Below are 15,394 nucleotides of genomic sequence, written 5' to 3'. Positions count from 1 at the left end.
CTGACCTCTGTTCCACTCTGAATTTTGTCCTCTTCTGTTGGAACGTAATATTCAAGTGACTAACCTCCCATAGCCAGTATTGTGAGAAAAGTTAGGATGGGGGCAGGAACGACCAAAATGCCAGCTGGGTGGCAGGGCTGAGGACACAGTGCTGTCTATCCTGATGGAAAGGCAGCTTTGTGTCTCTCTTCCTCGGTGACCTAAGAGAGACTTTCTTGTACTAGCTGGGCTTAGGACAAACGCAGGGAATTAAAGGGAGACCTGATTCCCTTTAGTGTTGGGTGCATCTGCTCCATAGATCCATGGTCTCTGCAGTGGAAATGGAGAACTTTTTGACAAGTGGTGATTGCCACTTCCCAGAAGTGCATCAGCCAGTTAGTTATCAGTGTGGCCTTCCACTAAAGGTGAAAGGGCAGGTCGGGGTGGAGCTAGGTACACTCAGTGGAACTGAAACAAATGGATTTTACAGTCAAGTATGACATCATTGTTTTCTTAAGTTATACATGTTCATTGTTTAAAACCTAAAACTTAGGCAAAAAATAAAGCAGAAAAAAATCACTGCTAATAAATAGTATTTGTCCTCTTAATTTTGCATATTTCGTAAGTTGAGATAATGCTTCATGTGCCATTTTGCAGCTTGTCTGGTTATCTGTTACCATGTAGCACACACACCTAATTTAGTTGCTTTTAAGCCATTTCATTATGTCTCAGGATACTGCTGGTTGACCCGGTTTTGCTGGGAGGCTCTGCTCCTCCAGTTTTGAAGTCCTGGCACACTCAAGACGATTGCTCAGGCACATAGCTGGTGTTTGGTGGGGGTGGAGGGGTGCTGGGACTTCTCCATGAGATCTCAGGCCTCACTCTTCATGAGGCCTCTATTTAGGGTGGGCAGATTTCTTTATGGCTCTGGATTCCCAGAAGTGCAAGGGTAATAGCTGTCAGACATTGGGCTTAAGATCAAAACTGGCACAGCATCACTTCTGCCACATCATGGTGAAAGCAAGTTACAAGGCAAGCCCAGGTGCCTGGTGGGAGTGCACTGACCACATAAGATCTGAGTACCAGGAGGCCTGGCTCTATGAGATTCAACTTGGAGATTAGTCACCACAGGTGAAAGTGTGGACGTATTTTCCTCTATCACCTCTAATAGCTGGATAACCCTAGGGTGAATGTACTAGAAAATGTATTCCACTGTTGGATAACTAGGTGGTTTAGATGTTCACTATTACAAAGAGTGTAGTCCTGAACATCACTGTGCTTTGGACTAATTCCTCCCAGTGGTTTTATATGTGAAGCATTGTGCTAGCTCTGTCTTGGGTGTGTTTGCTATTCCATGGGATCCTTCCTTGAAGCAACCCTGACAGGCAGGACCTAGTACAGATGACTCAGAGAAGGTTGTCTGGGTTTACAAAGGTCAGTGCCCATCCCATATACCAGTGATTACCACATCAGTACCTCCCAGAGTTTGCATAAAATTCAGGTTTCTGGCCTCACCCCTCAGAAGTTCTGATCTAACAGCCCAAGAAGAAGGGTTTGGCTCAGTGGATAGAGTGTCGGCCCTTGGACTGAAAGGTCTTGGGTTTGATTCCAGTCAAGGACATGTGCCTCGGTTGCAGGCTAGAGATCTGGCCCAGGTCAGGGCAGGTGTAGGAGGCAACCAATCAATGTGTCCCTCTCACATTGATGTTTCTCTCTGTCTCCTCCCTTCCGCTCTCTAAAAATCAATGGAAAAATATCCTCAGGTGAGGATTATAAAATAAGAAGGGTCAAGAAGCTAAAATGTTTGAGATTCTTCCAGATTATGCTGAGAGGTGGGGCTGCCCACCACACTGACACTGGCTACTCCAGAGCTCTTCACTAAAGCCCTTGCAGGGCTTACAAAGAAGCCAGGAATGTGAGAATTAGAAGAGTGCAGGACTTGATAGAGGACAAGGTTGCTTCTAGATAATTTGGCAGAGGCCAGGATCAGAGAAGATTGTTCCATATAGGTAATCCAGGAGGGAGGACGAGATGGCATTTGAGCTGGCCCTGTAGGTTGGGTAGGAGTCCAGCAGGGAGGGCAGGCTGGGCACACCAGGCAGCAGCAGGAGTGGGTTGGGCTTGGAATGGGCTCAGGACATGTTGGACGAGTGGTAAAGTGTGTAGCAGCATAGGGCACATTATGGTAGTGAGGTCATTCTGGAGGGTCTTGAATGCCAGGTCATCCTGTGGTTAGTGGGAACAGAGAGGATATCAAAGGTTCTGAGCAGATTGGTGACACAGTTCTAGGATGGGGCTTGTTACAATGCAGCCCATGCTGCAGACCACACCTACATAGGAAAGATGTCTACTGCGGATGCTCCACAGCTCAAAGGCTGAGGGCCTAAAAGGGGATGATACTGAACAGGAAAAATGACAGGGACATGGGGGAAAAGCAGCATCTCCCAGGTCCATTTCCACTTCCCAGAAGTGCATCAGCCAGTTAGTTATCAGTGTGGGTTAAACTAACTGCACCCCTGCTTTCAAGCCTCAATTATATACCTCCCAGTCCCAGAGTTGGCTGCTATCCCTGCCTTCTGGTCACCTCTTGACACAAGATTCCTGTTCCCCTCTGTGAGGAACAAAAACCCAGGGATTGAGTGTATTTATCTATCTATAATAATAAAAGCATAATATGCTAATTAGACCAGACAGCCGAACAACCTTCCAGACAATGCCGGGGCTTCGAGGGCCACGGCAGCCACCATGGCTGTGAGGTACTGAGCCCCTTGCACAAATTTTATGCATCACAATTCACCATAGCTAAGATCTGGAAACAGCCTAAGTGCCCATCAGTAGATGAATGGATTAGAAAACTGTGGTACATCTACACGATGGAATACTATGCTGCTCTAAAAAGGAAGGAACTCTTACCATTTGCAACGTCATGGATGGAACTGGAGAGCATTATGCTAAGTGAAATAAGCCAGTCAATGAAGGAAAAATACCACATGATCTCACTCATTCATGGATAATAGACACCATTATAAACTTTTGAACAATAATAGATACAGAGGCAGAGCTGCCTCAAACAGATTGTCAAACTGCAGCGGGAAGGCCGGGGAGGGGTGGGGGACAGGAGGTAGGGGGGTAAGAGATCAACCAAAGGACTTGTATGCATGCATATAAGCATAACCAATGGACATAAGACACTGGGGGAGAGGGGAGGCTAGGGGACTGTCTAGGGCGGGGGGGGAAAAATGGACACATGTGTAATACCCTTTGTATTTAAGCAATTTAAAAAAAAATTTGTGCATCAGTCTAATCTAATAAAAGAGAAACATGCAAATTGACTGCACCTCCGCTATGCCCCAAGCCACGCCCACCAGCCAATCAGAGCAATGATATGCAAATTAACCCAACCAAGACGGCGGCCAGCAGCCACAGAGCTGGAGCAAGCAGGAGGCTTGGTTGCCCTGGCAATGGAGGAAGCCAAGCTTCCCACCTGCCCTGGCTGGTTGTGGCCTCTGCTCAAGGCAACAAAGTTTCAATTATAAAAGATAAATAAATCCCAGATACCTGCTTCCAGCCAGCCTCCACTGGGAGCTTGGGTGGCTGGGGGCCATGGCCAGCCTGCAAACAGCCATCAGCCCCTCACCCAGGCTGGCCAGGCACCCCAGCAGGACCCCCACTCTGATCCAGGACACCCTTCAGGGCAAACCAGCCGGCCCCCACCCATGCACCAGGCCTCTATCCTCCTATATAATAAAAGGGTAATATGCAAATTGACCCTACCTAACAGCAGAACCACTGGGAATGACTGGTCACTATGACACACACTGACCACCAGGGGGCAGACGCTCAATGCAGGAGCTGCCCCCTGGTGGTCAGTGTGCTCCCACAGGGGGAGCTCTGCTCAGCCACAAGCCAAGCTGATGGCTGCCAGTACAGTGGTGGTGGTGGGAGCCTCTCCCTCCTCAGCACCACTAAGGATGTCCGACTGCAGCTTAGACCTGCTCCCTGCTGGCAAGTGGACATCCCCTGAGAGCCCCTGGGCTGCCAGAGGGATGTCTGACTGCCAGCTTAGGCCTGATCCCACAGGGAGCAGGCCTAAGCCAGCAGGTGGTCATCCCCCAAGGGGTCCCAGACTGCGAGAGGGCACAGGCCGGGCTGAGGTTCCACCCCCCCCCCCCCCCGCACGTGCACAAATTTTTGTGCACCAGGCCTCTAGTGTATATATAAAAGGCTAATATGCTAAGCATCTGAGTAATGATGTCAAGTAGCCACGCCCAGCTTCTGCTCCCTAGTGACTAGCCTCCTTGCAGTTTCTTCAGCCCAGGATAGGACCTGCTTTATAGCCAGGTGGAAACATTTCACACTTTAACCAAATGTCTGTGAAGCATTTTCCCATGGTTCATCTCATTTGATCCTCTCAGAAGTCCTGGAGTAGGTAGATAGGAGACTCGGTGGAATCCTATTTTCTTTTAATTAGCTTGAAAACGGAGATTTAGAAACTTGACCCAACTGAAAAGAAGTAAGAAATGGTGGACCTTGAAAATGACTTCAGGTTTTCTCACTGCGCAGAATATAGTCAAAAACTGCTGCAGTTAAATATTTTACCCTTTGTTCTCCTGTGCATGATCCACAATAATCTGCTTCATATTGATATTTACTATTGTGTTGCTGACAATTACCTGAAAGAGAAGTTGAGGTGCTTCACTGGGCTGGAAAAAGTTTAGCTAAATCAGAAAGCAGGCCTAATTAAGCAAGTTTAAAAAAATATATAAAATATACATATATATGTATATCATATATATATCATATATATTGATACATATAAAGCTCTTGCTGGCACCAATTGCACGCATGTGTTTCGATCTGTCATTGTTGATCGTGAATTTGGTTGACACTTCTATTATAGAGAAAGAGCAAATAGTGATATTAAAATATTTCTTCTAATTAATTTCCTTTCAATGTTCATGAATTCGTGCACTGGGCCACTAGTGGTGTCAATGACCATAATGAGCTGGCTGAGGCCTTTGCCAGGAGAAGGCAAGAACCAGACTTTAGAGAGCTGAGGAGGCTGGTGTGGAAGCAGTGGGGCACCCACAATGAGGGTAATTAGATGGCGAAAGAGTTGGTTCTGCAGAGGCTGCCAATTAATCCAAGGGAGACATAGCCAAGTTGGGTAATTATATTAAGGAAAGCAGAGAGAATGACCCTGACCTCTGCATAGGAGAGATTTATGCTGCAGTTCCACCAAGTAGCCTGGAGGGGGAGACAGAGGCTGGGGCTACAAAACTACTTCTTGGGACTGTCAAGGTCAGGTGGTGGAGTGAGGATTAGCATTCCAGAGCCAAATCTGGCTCCATGACCTGTCTGGTTTCTGATCACTCAGGCTGGAGGGACAGCCACTTTCAAACAGGGATAATGCAGGTGGGAGGGAGTCCAGGGAGGACTGTGGTAACTGGCACCCAGGTTTGGAGGCAGGGCCTAGAGCAGGGGAGAGCAAACTTTTTGACTCGAGGGCCACAATGGGTTCTTAAACTGGACCGGAGGGCCGGAACAAAAGCATGGATGGAGTGTTTGTGTGAACTAATATAAATTCAAAGTAAACATCATTACATAAAAGGGTACGGTCTTTTTTTTTTTTTTTTAGTTTTATTCATTTCAAACGGGCTGGATCCAGCCCGCGGGCCGTAGTTTGCCCACAGCTGGCCTAGAGACAGTATCAGTGCAGGGAACTAACAGGGGGAAGTGAGTCTGGGAAGAAAACTCCCTCCTCCCCGTTAGCCTTGCGCAATACACTCAAGGCCATGCCCCACAACATGAGTTGGCAGAGCAGCTTGGGGGATAACTTCCCACTTCCGTTAATCGGGAACCCTGGGCTCCTTCCTGTATAGACAGCAAGGCAGGCCACAGAAGGGAGTGGAGGAGGATTAAGTGATACAAACCCGGGGGGGGGGGGGGGGGGGGGGGGGGGGAAGGCCCGGAGCTGAGACCTGCAGCTGTGTAGGCATCTGCAGCAGCTCCTCCAGCAGGCACGGCCTGGGGCCTCCCAGTGCTTGCATTTCTGAGTTTCACAAGAGTGCTTCCCAGACATCTCAAGATGGATCTCCTCAATTAACCCACTTTAAGAGGCCACCCACACCCTCCCATGCCTGCCTTTCTGGGCCTATGGGCTCACTGCTGGGAGCAACTTCTGAAAGCAGGGGAGCTGACCAACCAAAACTGTTTTTCTTAACTCCTCTTCCTCTTCTGGATGCTAAATTAAATTCCCTCAAAGTCAAATAAGGCCATCCAGAACCAGATGCCAAAAGGAGGGCCAGGTGGGTTGGTCTTCCACTGGCTTGCACCAGTACAGCTGATCTGGTTGTGAAATAAATACACCAACCAACTACTCAACAACTGCTGCCCCAATCTGCCAGTTCATCCCCTGGGACACCCTGGCCCCCTCCCCTTGGTAAAGGGGTAATGCCTGGCAGCATGGCATCTTCCGAACTGATTAGCCAGTGCCAAAGTGCTCCTGATGGTCAAATATTTTAATACCGCCATGGAGTGGGGCCTCTTCTGCAGAGTGTGAACGTAAAGGGAACTCCTTGGCAGACCTGACAAGCTCAGCGATGGAAAGTACCCACACAGAATGGTCTGGTCATAAATTCCTAACTGGGCAGGTAGTCACGTCCCAGTCCTATAGCTTTCTTAGCCAAGGTCAATCTTCATACCCTACGCAGCCCTGTCCATTGTTCTTATGCAGCTCATCACATTGTTCTTATGTGATGACAGAAATGTCAGAGTAATTTTCTTTCCCAGACCCCTCGGAGGCACAACTGCAGGCGCCAGAGCACAGACGTGAGACTCCTCTTTGTTTTCTTGCTGCCTGCATACCATCTCTATGTGCTGTACATTGTTAACTCTCCTGTATCCACCAACGTAAAAGAAGTCTCTCTCCATTTTGCTTTTTATCCAATCCAAGGAATTTCCCCACTTTGCTTTCTCACGCCTCCTTAACCTTCTACCAATGGATTTTATGTAACCTTCCTTACTTTCTCTTCTTTGATTCTAAATGCATTTTTTAAAAACTGCATAACTACCATTCTCCAGAGCATTTTCTCAATCCGTTAAGGTCTTACTTCTGGGCATGTTCTCAAATAAACTCATAAAAATTTCTATAGGTTTGTATTTTCTTTCATTGACCAGAGAAACTGGAGAGCTGGCCTAGAGATCAAGCTCCCCGCACCCAGCACAGCACCGAGTTGCTGACCTTCTAGCCATGCTTTAGCCAGAGGGGAGGGTCCAGATGCTGGCTTTGGGGTGGTTTCCCAGTGGTTTCATCTACCCCAACAACCTCCCCGAGGCCAAAGCTAATAAATGAAGCACTCATCTAACAAAAAAGGCTCTCCACAACTTACTGAGTGAAAACAAACGTGTTATAATGATTCCATACACGATAAAACACTCCCAAAAACCTATTGTGCTTGAATGTAAATGCATACAAAAAGGTCTTGAAGGAATACATGCCAGTTAGTGTGTGTTCTAGAATGTATTCCAGAATCTCTAGAATGGAGGAGGAAGGTGTCTTTGGAGTGTGTGTTGTTTGTAGGGTGCTCCCAGATTTTTACTCTGTATTTTAAGTTGTAGGTTGAATTGTGTCCCTAAACATTCATATGTTGAAGTCCTAACAAGCACTTGAGAATGGGACCTTATTTGGAAATAGGGTTGTGGCAGATGTATTAGTTAAGGTGAGATCACACTAAAGTACGGTGGGCCCCTAAAATGACTGGTGACCTTATAAAAAAGAGACATTTGCACCCAGACATGTGCACAGGGAGGACAGGGGTGGTGCGTCTCCAGGCCCAGAATCGCCAAATATTGCCCACAAACCACCAGAAGGCAAAGGAGAAGCCTGGGACGGGGTTCTCTCATGGCCCTGTAAGTAGTCAGCTCTGCCAACGCCTTGATCTGCGGCCTTTGGCCTCCAGGATGGTGAGGCAAGACATTTCTATGGTTTCAGCCGCTCAGTTTGTGGTGGTTTGTTACAGCCACCTCAGGAAACAAATATACTTTCATAGTTAAATATTGCAGTGAGAAATCCCTTGCAATAGTGGCCAGTATGTACAATGAGTATTGCTTGTGAAATTAAAAATCAACTGTGTATCTTTGCCAAGCATGTTATTGAGCTAATCCCACACTCTAGCACCACTCCCTGTGCTGATACATGGGTCTTGTCATTTTACGTAGCAACCACCCATTACCAGCCCTTTTATGGGCGAGGTGATTGCCCAAGCTCACACAGCTTGAGTGACAGTGCAGGATGGAAGCTCTGGCGGCTGGACCCCAAGCCTAGTGCCCTGTGCACTTCTCCTGGGGCCCACTCCCAGCTTTCCCGGCTTTCTGGCCTCTAATCCATTATGCATTTATCAGTTGTGGTGGGCAGAAGCAACTAGGGCGTGGTGGGAAGACCCCCGAGACTGGGAGTCAAACAGTCCTGGATTCAAATCCTCTGTTATTTGTACTTGAGTGACCTTGGGTGAAGTGTCACCCATTTGGTGAGTCGCAGTTTCCTCATCTATAACATCATCATGAAAAGCCCTTTACAAACTGTAAAGAGCTGTGTACCAGGGGTTTGTTGTAATGTCTCTAGTACCTTATCCTGATGTTTCTTTTTGCCTAAAACAGGGCCAACTTTCCCCAGCAACCCCTGGAAACCCTTACTGGCTAAACCATCCCTCAGCTGTGGGACTGGATCACCCTGTCCATGCAGTGAGCATTTTTTCCCTCTCTCATGTCTGCTGAGCACTCACTGCTTCCCAAGCCTCCTTGTGGGAGGCAGAATAATGGCCCCCAAAGATGTCTACATCCTAATCTCTGCAGCTTGTTAATATGTCACCTACCATGGCAAAGAGGACTTTGTAGTTGTGGTTCAATTAAGACTTTAAGATGGGGTGATTCTCCCTGATACTTGGTTGGGCCTGCTGTGAGCACAAGAGTTCTTACAAAGAGGGGCAGGAGAGTCAGAATCAGAGGAGGAGATGTGATGACAGGAGCAGGTCAGAGAGAGAGAGAGAGATTTAGAGATGCTACACTGAGCCTTGAAGATGGAGGGAGGGGCCACGAGCCAAGAAATGCAGATGGCCTCTGCAAAGGCAGGCAAGGAAACAGATTCTCCCCCACAGCCTCTGAAGGAGTGCAGCCCTGCTGACACTTGGTTTTAGAACTTCTAACCTACAAAACTGTTACATAATAAGTTCGTGTTGTTTTAAGCCACTAAATTTGTAATCATCGTTACAATAGCACAGGAAACTGGTGTACCCCTCCAAGTGTTTTGCAGGCATAATCCCTTTACTCCTCATCACATTTGAAGGTGGGTACAACTATTGAGGAGCTTGTCCAGGGTCACACGGCAGGTAAAGGGAGCTGGGATTGAAACCCTGGAAGTCCAGCTGCAGAACTTTCGCCCTTCAGCAAGGTGCCTGCAGCCTCTGTAGGGCTGTGTCTTAGACATCTCGTGTCTCCCAGTAGCTCCCTCCACCACGGGGCAGAATCTCCCTGCATGTGGGTTGGTTCTGTCTCTTGAAACCAGAACCTTGGATTTCTTGGGTTCCTGGCTCACCATGCTCTGAAGCCTATGTGCTTCTGGAGGGGAAATGCTCCCACTGTGCCCCCTGCTGGCAGGCAGGTTCTTGGCAGCATTCCTTAAGGGATGGGGGAGGGTGTTGACCTCAGATCAGGGGCCTGAATGGAGGGACCGGCCATTCACAGACTGACATGCCTTGAGGAAGTCACAGCCCCTGCAACTGCCCAGCTACTCTCAAAGGCCTGACAGAGAAGCACCACCCTGCTCCCCATCCTGTATGTCTGTCTGTGAGTGTGGGAGAGAGGCTGTCAGATCACACAGAGCCTTCTCCCCATTTTAGAGCCATTTCACATTCTCCCCAGCTGGCAACCCAGCCCAGTTGGACAGCTCTGGTAGGAAGTCTTGGCAAGTCCCTCCCCTTCTCTCAGCCCCCTCCCTCCCTTCCTGGGAGCCTCAGGCTGGCCTGGTCCCTCTTAGAAGAGGTCACAGCCAGGCTGCCCGGTCTGCCTGACCATAGCTCTTCATTACTCTGTGTAGCCCCTTCCTCCCTAAGCCACCAGCTCAGCTCCACTGCAAACCCCACCTCCACTGACTAAAAATAACTTCCCTCCGCTGTGCTGCTCCCTCCTGGGTTCCTGCAGGTGTTAATATTCTCCCAGCCAGGCTGAGAGCCTCGTGCTAGGCAGACTGCAGGCCAGTAATTAGGTTAACTTCCCTCCTGCCAGGGACAGGGGCAGGTGGGCTGGTGGGGCTGGGTAGGGGTGATTGGAAGTGGAAATGCTCTTTTCATGGGCTGGGGTGATTTTGTGTGTGAGTGTGTGTGTGGCGTGGTGTGTGTGACATGTAATGTGCTTATGTATGTGTGGGGTGGTACACGTAGTCTGTGCATATGATATGTGGTGTGTGTATATGAAGTGCCTGTTTGCATCACAGAGCATCTTGTTCTCGCCCAGAAACTTCCACAGCTGCCATCTCCTAGCATGTCTGTGAGGAGGCCTCTGTTACAAACAGGAAAGCAGAGAGGAACTGCCCAGCCAGCCCCACCCCAGTATGAGCCCAGTGCAGCTTTAGCTGCCTTTACGGGACAGTTTCTCTGTCTTAGGCACCTACTGGGCATGGGGATGTGGTGACAATTAGCAACTGAGGCTTAAGTCAAGTGACCTTGCCAGCAGTGATTGGTGGGTGGGACCTGAGTCCTCGCAGAAGCCTGAGCAGACACCAGCCCAAGGTGCCTTCCAGAGGGGAGGAGCAAGGTCATGGCTTCACTGTTGGGAGGGAAGGACTGTGGCAGAGGCCACAGGAGAGGGTGGAGAGTGCTGGCACGGAAGCAGAGGCCACGACCGGTGATTGGTGCCAGGCAAGGTCTCCCTGACGGGCCCTGACGTGACTTAGACACATTTATTGCGATGTGTGTTTAAAGGGTAGAAACAGTACATTCTGGCCAGCATTGCTCATACAGGCTGAGTACAAACAGGAGCTGATTTAAAGAGAAAGCTAAATAGCCATATAGAAGGTATTCAGAGGAGCAAAACGTGAAGATAGAACACAAACGGTGGCATCATGCTTCATTATAAATTGAACATCATGTTTCCCAGTTTGACAGAACCTTCCAGAAGGAAGAGTACAGAAGGCTGGAGTAGTCCTGAAGGACAGCCTAGAAGATGAGGCTGCTGAAGGCCAACAAGAGCTCACCTCACGCTGTGCCCTGGCCAGGCAGCTCAGTTGGTTAGAGCGTCGTGCAAACACACCAAGGTTGCGGGTTTGATCCCCAGTCAGGGCACATACAAGAGGCAACCAATGAATGCATAAATAAGTGGAACGGCAAATCTCTCTCTCTCTCTCTCTCTCTCTCTCTCTCTCTCTCCCTCTCCCTTTCTTCCTCTCTCTCTCTCTCTCCCTCTCCCTTTCTCTCTCTTTCTCTCTCTCTCTCTCTCTCTCTCTCTCTCTCTCTCTCTTGCCCTCTCCCTTTCTTCCTCTCTCTCTCTCTCCCTCTCCCTCTCTCTCTCTCTCTCTCTCTCTCTCTCTCTCTCTCTCTCTCTCTCTCCCAAAACCAGTCAATAAAATAAAATAAAAAAGAGTTCACCTCACTCTATACCTCCCCACCCCTCCAGGTCCCCAAGGCTGTAGAGCAGTGATGGTGAACCTTCTGAGCTCGGTGTGTCAGCATTTTGAAAAACCCTAACTTAACTCTGGTGCCATGTCACATATAGAAATTTTTTTATATTTTCAACCATAGTAAAACAACGACTTATATCTTTGATATTTAGTTTACATATTTAAATGCCATTTAACAAAGAAATATCAACCAAAAAAATGAGTTCGCGTGTCACCTCTGACACGCGTGTCATAGGTTCGCCATCACTGCTGTAGAGCCTTGAGCAGATTAACTTCTCTGGCTTCAGCTTCCACACCAGCAAAATGAGCTGATGAGGCCCATTGCCAGGCTTGCTGACAGGATTAAGTATCCAAGGTTACAACACACAGTGGGCACTCAATAGTTGGTGACTATCCTTGGGATTTTCCTCACTAGGAGGTCAGGGCCCCCTCTAGCTCACAAGCAGCCTCCTGGTCTGAGGGTGGGGCTGCTGGGAGGAGGGCTCTGGCTCAGCCATGCAAGAGCCAGAGGTAAAGAAACAGGGGTCTGAGGAGCAGCCACAGGCCTCACAGATGCACAGGGTCTCACTATTTCCCTCCCAACCCCCCCCCGCCCACACACACACACACAGAGGGCTGGGACAGCATGATTCTAGTCACCTGAATCCATTGCACACATAACACACAAGCACATCTTGCTGGTGCATGTTTTTGTGCATGGATGCACATGTGGGGCCCATGTTGGTGTGGGGTTAAGTATGTGCGTGTATGTCAGGAGTTGTGTGATGCAATGTGTGTCTGAGGGCTGTACAGGTGTAGAGGAGGCATAGATAAGGTTTGTGAGTGTTTATCTGAGCTGAGCAGGCTGGCCTCTAGCTCAAAAAGCAAATTCAGCCTGCCAGGGTCCCTGAAGGAGTAATTAAAGCAAGACCAGGGGGGAGAAAGAGACCCTGCTGACATTAGTGCATTGGGAGGTTTTTAGTGTGCAGTTAAGTGCATAGATGCTGCATGTGTGCACGCACACATGTGCGGGCCTTTTCCAGACAGGCCAGCTCTCTCCCTGTCCCACACTGACAGCCTGCCCCAAGTCATCTGCCTCTCACCAGAACAGGGCCGGTGGAGTGGGCAGGCTGGGGTTGGTCCAGTCCAAGGCCCGGGAACTCCCAGGAGTTCCTTCCTGGCTCTGCTTCCCAGCCCTGCCCTCAGCTCACTCAGCCTGCTGGGTCAGCTTGGGCAGAGCCTGGGGCTCTGGCAGATCCCTGCAAGGACATGAGTTATCTGTCCTTTCATGTAAGGATTTCCACAGCTCTGAGAAGGCTCCTCTGGGACCACAGTCAGGCCTCATAGAAGAGATGGACCCGGGCTAGTATCCCATGAAGGGACCCTCAGTCAATCCACTCCTACCTCTGGGTCCCTGAGGGTCTGGTTCATTGTGGATGTGCTTCTCCCATAGGCAGGCCATCTCTAGGCATCTCTGTCCCAGCACATCTTGCTGGTGCATGTTCTTGTGCATGGATGTACATGTTGGTGTGTATAAGTGTGTGCTGTGTATGTCAGGAGTTGTGTGATGCGATGTGTGTCTGAGGGTTGTACAGGTGTAGAGGAGGTGTAGATAGGTTTGTGAGTGTGTGTACGTTGATGAGTAGACAAGGCATGGATCCCAGAGCAAGTAAGCCTGAAACATTGCTGGAGGCAAAAATGACAAAACCGAAGCTGTCCTACTTTGGGCACTTCATGAGAAAGCAGGGTTCTTTGGAAAAAGCAATAATGCTGGGAAAAATAGAATGCAGCAGGAAAAGAGGAAGACCAAATATGGATTGACTCCATAAAAGGAGCCACAGACATGAGCCCAGCTGAGCAGAGCTATTGAGGACAGGACATCGTGACCATCACTCATTTACAGGAATCACCAGGAATCAGAGCGAACTCAAGGGCACATAACAACAGCACTGAGGCATGACTGTGGCACATGTATGGGGTGTGTGCACAGGATGTGCATATGAGGCATAGGTGTGGGACAGGTAATTGGGATGTGTCTATGGGCCGCGTATATGGGGCATATATAGGAGCATGGGGACATGCATGTGGCATGGATGTGAGATACATGTGAGCTGTGTGTGAGTTGGATGCTTGTGTGTTATGTGGATGTGTGCAATGGGTTCAGGTGACTGGAAACTATTCTGCTGAGAGACAGATGCTGGAGGTAAAACTGGGTCACATCCTTCAAGATAGCCTCAGCTGCTATCTCTGTAGCCTCCCCTACTCCCTTCTCACCCCCCACCAGTGCCCTGACCAGGTTGGAAAATGTGGAGGGGCCTCTGCCCCAGGCCTCCAAGGATAGCTTGGGACCCCAGAGCCCACCGTGAGCTGTCCATATGGTGGGTGTGTGAATCTGGCCAGTGGAGCTACTCTGCCCCTTAGTTCTTGACAGGATAGGAGGTGTAGATATACGTATGGATTTGAGCCTCAGGGAGGAGAAGGACCTGTATGCCCTGGTCATGGCAGGGGCCAGGGCCACAGACTTGGGAAGTTGAAATAAGACCTATGCATAGCTCTGAGGCCAGTGGTTCAGGGGGCAAGCTTGGCTTTGAGTCAGCCAGATTGTGGCTCAAGTCATTGGCCAGGTCACCTATGGATTAGGTGGCTATGGGCAGCTCTGAACCTCGCTGACCCTCAGTGATCTCATCTGTGAGATGGACAGTGATCCTCAGCTCATGGACTCATTGTGAGAATTAGAGGTAATGAGGATGAGCATAATCTCTGGGATACGGCAGAGTTCAAAGTGGGCCACTCTCACTCCTGGGTCCAGACTAAGGGGAACCTGGGTCTGTGGGGAATTTAATTCCAAGTCCCCCGAGTGTATAAGCCCCCAACTCCAGCCAGGGATGGCCTTGGGCCAGGGTCAGGGCTAAACCATTGCCTCAGTTGTGAGGCCTTGGGTAGGGGAGGGAATTCCCATGTAAAGTCCTAAGGCAGAGCAGGCAGAGCCCACAATCTCAGAGTATAGCCCCTTCCTCTCTTCTACCACTTCCCCTGGTCCCAGCAAAAGCTTCCTTCCTTCACATTACATCCCAGAGATCTGCACCTTCCCAAAGGACCCGAATGAAGGCAATGCTTAAACCTGAGCAATGGCCCCTTAGGGTAGATTTACAAGTTGAGAGGAAAGCAGGAGACCTAAAGGAGGAGGGGAGCCTAGGGGAGGTGAATAGGGAAGGCTGCCGCCTCTGCTCATTTTTTATTAAAGATCTGCTTCAAGGTCAGTCCTGCCTGTCTGCCACAAGGGACTCCTCAATTTCCCAGGCTCTGCAAAGAGAGAGAGAGAGGCTGTAAGGAGAGGAAGGAAATGGAGAAGAAGAGGCCTGGGGTGGTACAGGCAGAGAGGCACAGAGAGGAAGAGGCAGTGTGATTCTCGAACATAGTGTGGGCCCAGCGGAGTGTTGGACTCTGAGGGGGCACCAGGGTGACAGGGAAGGGAGCGCGGAGAGAGAAAGGACAACAGCAGGGAAACACTGATGGATTGGACCAGGGGCAAAGAGTGAACAATTAAGGTATCAGATGGGGAGAAGGATATAGACGCCAGGTTTTATTATTTTCCAGGTAAAAAGACACCAGAACATCACCGGCCTTTCCCCTACATCACCAATTCACTGCAAGCTATGGCAGTGAGAAGATCTATAATAATTAGAAAAGGAATACAACCCTCAGAGACAGGTATTACTAGCCCCATCTTACAGATTAGAAAAACTGAGGCTCAGTGAGGCTTTC

Source organism: Myotis myotis, unplaced genomic scaffold (assembly GCF_014108235.1).
Source record: "Myotis myotis isolate mMyoMyo1 unplaced genomic scaffold, mMyoMyo1.p scaffold_m19_p_5, whole genome shotgun sequence".
In the NCBI taxonomy this organism is placed as follows: Eukaryota; Metazoa; Chordata; class Mammalia; order Chiroptera; family Vespertilionidae; genus Myotis; species Myotis myotis.
Note: the sequence above shows the minus strand (reverse complement) of the source record.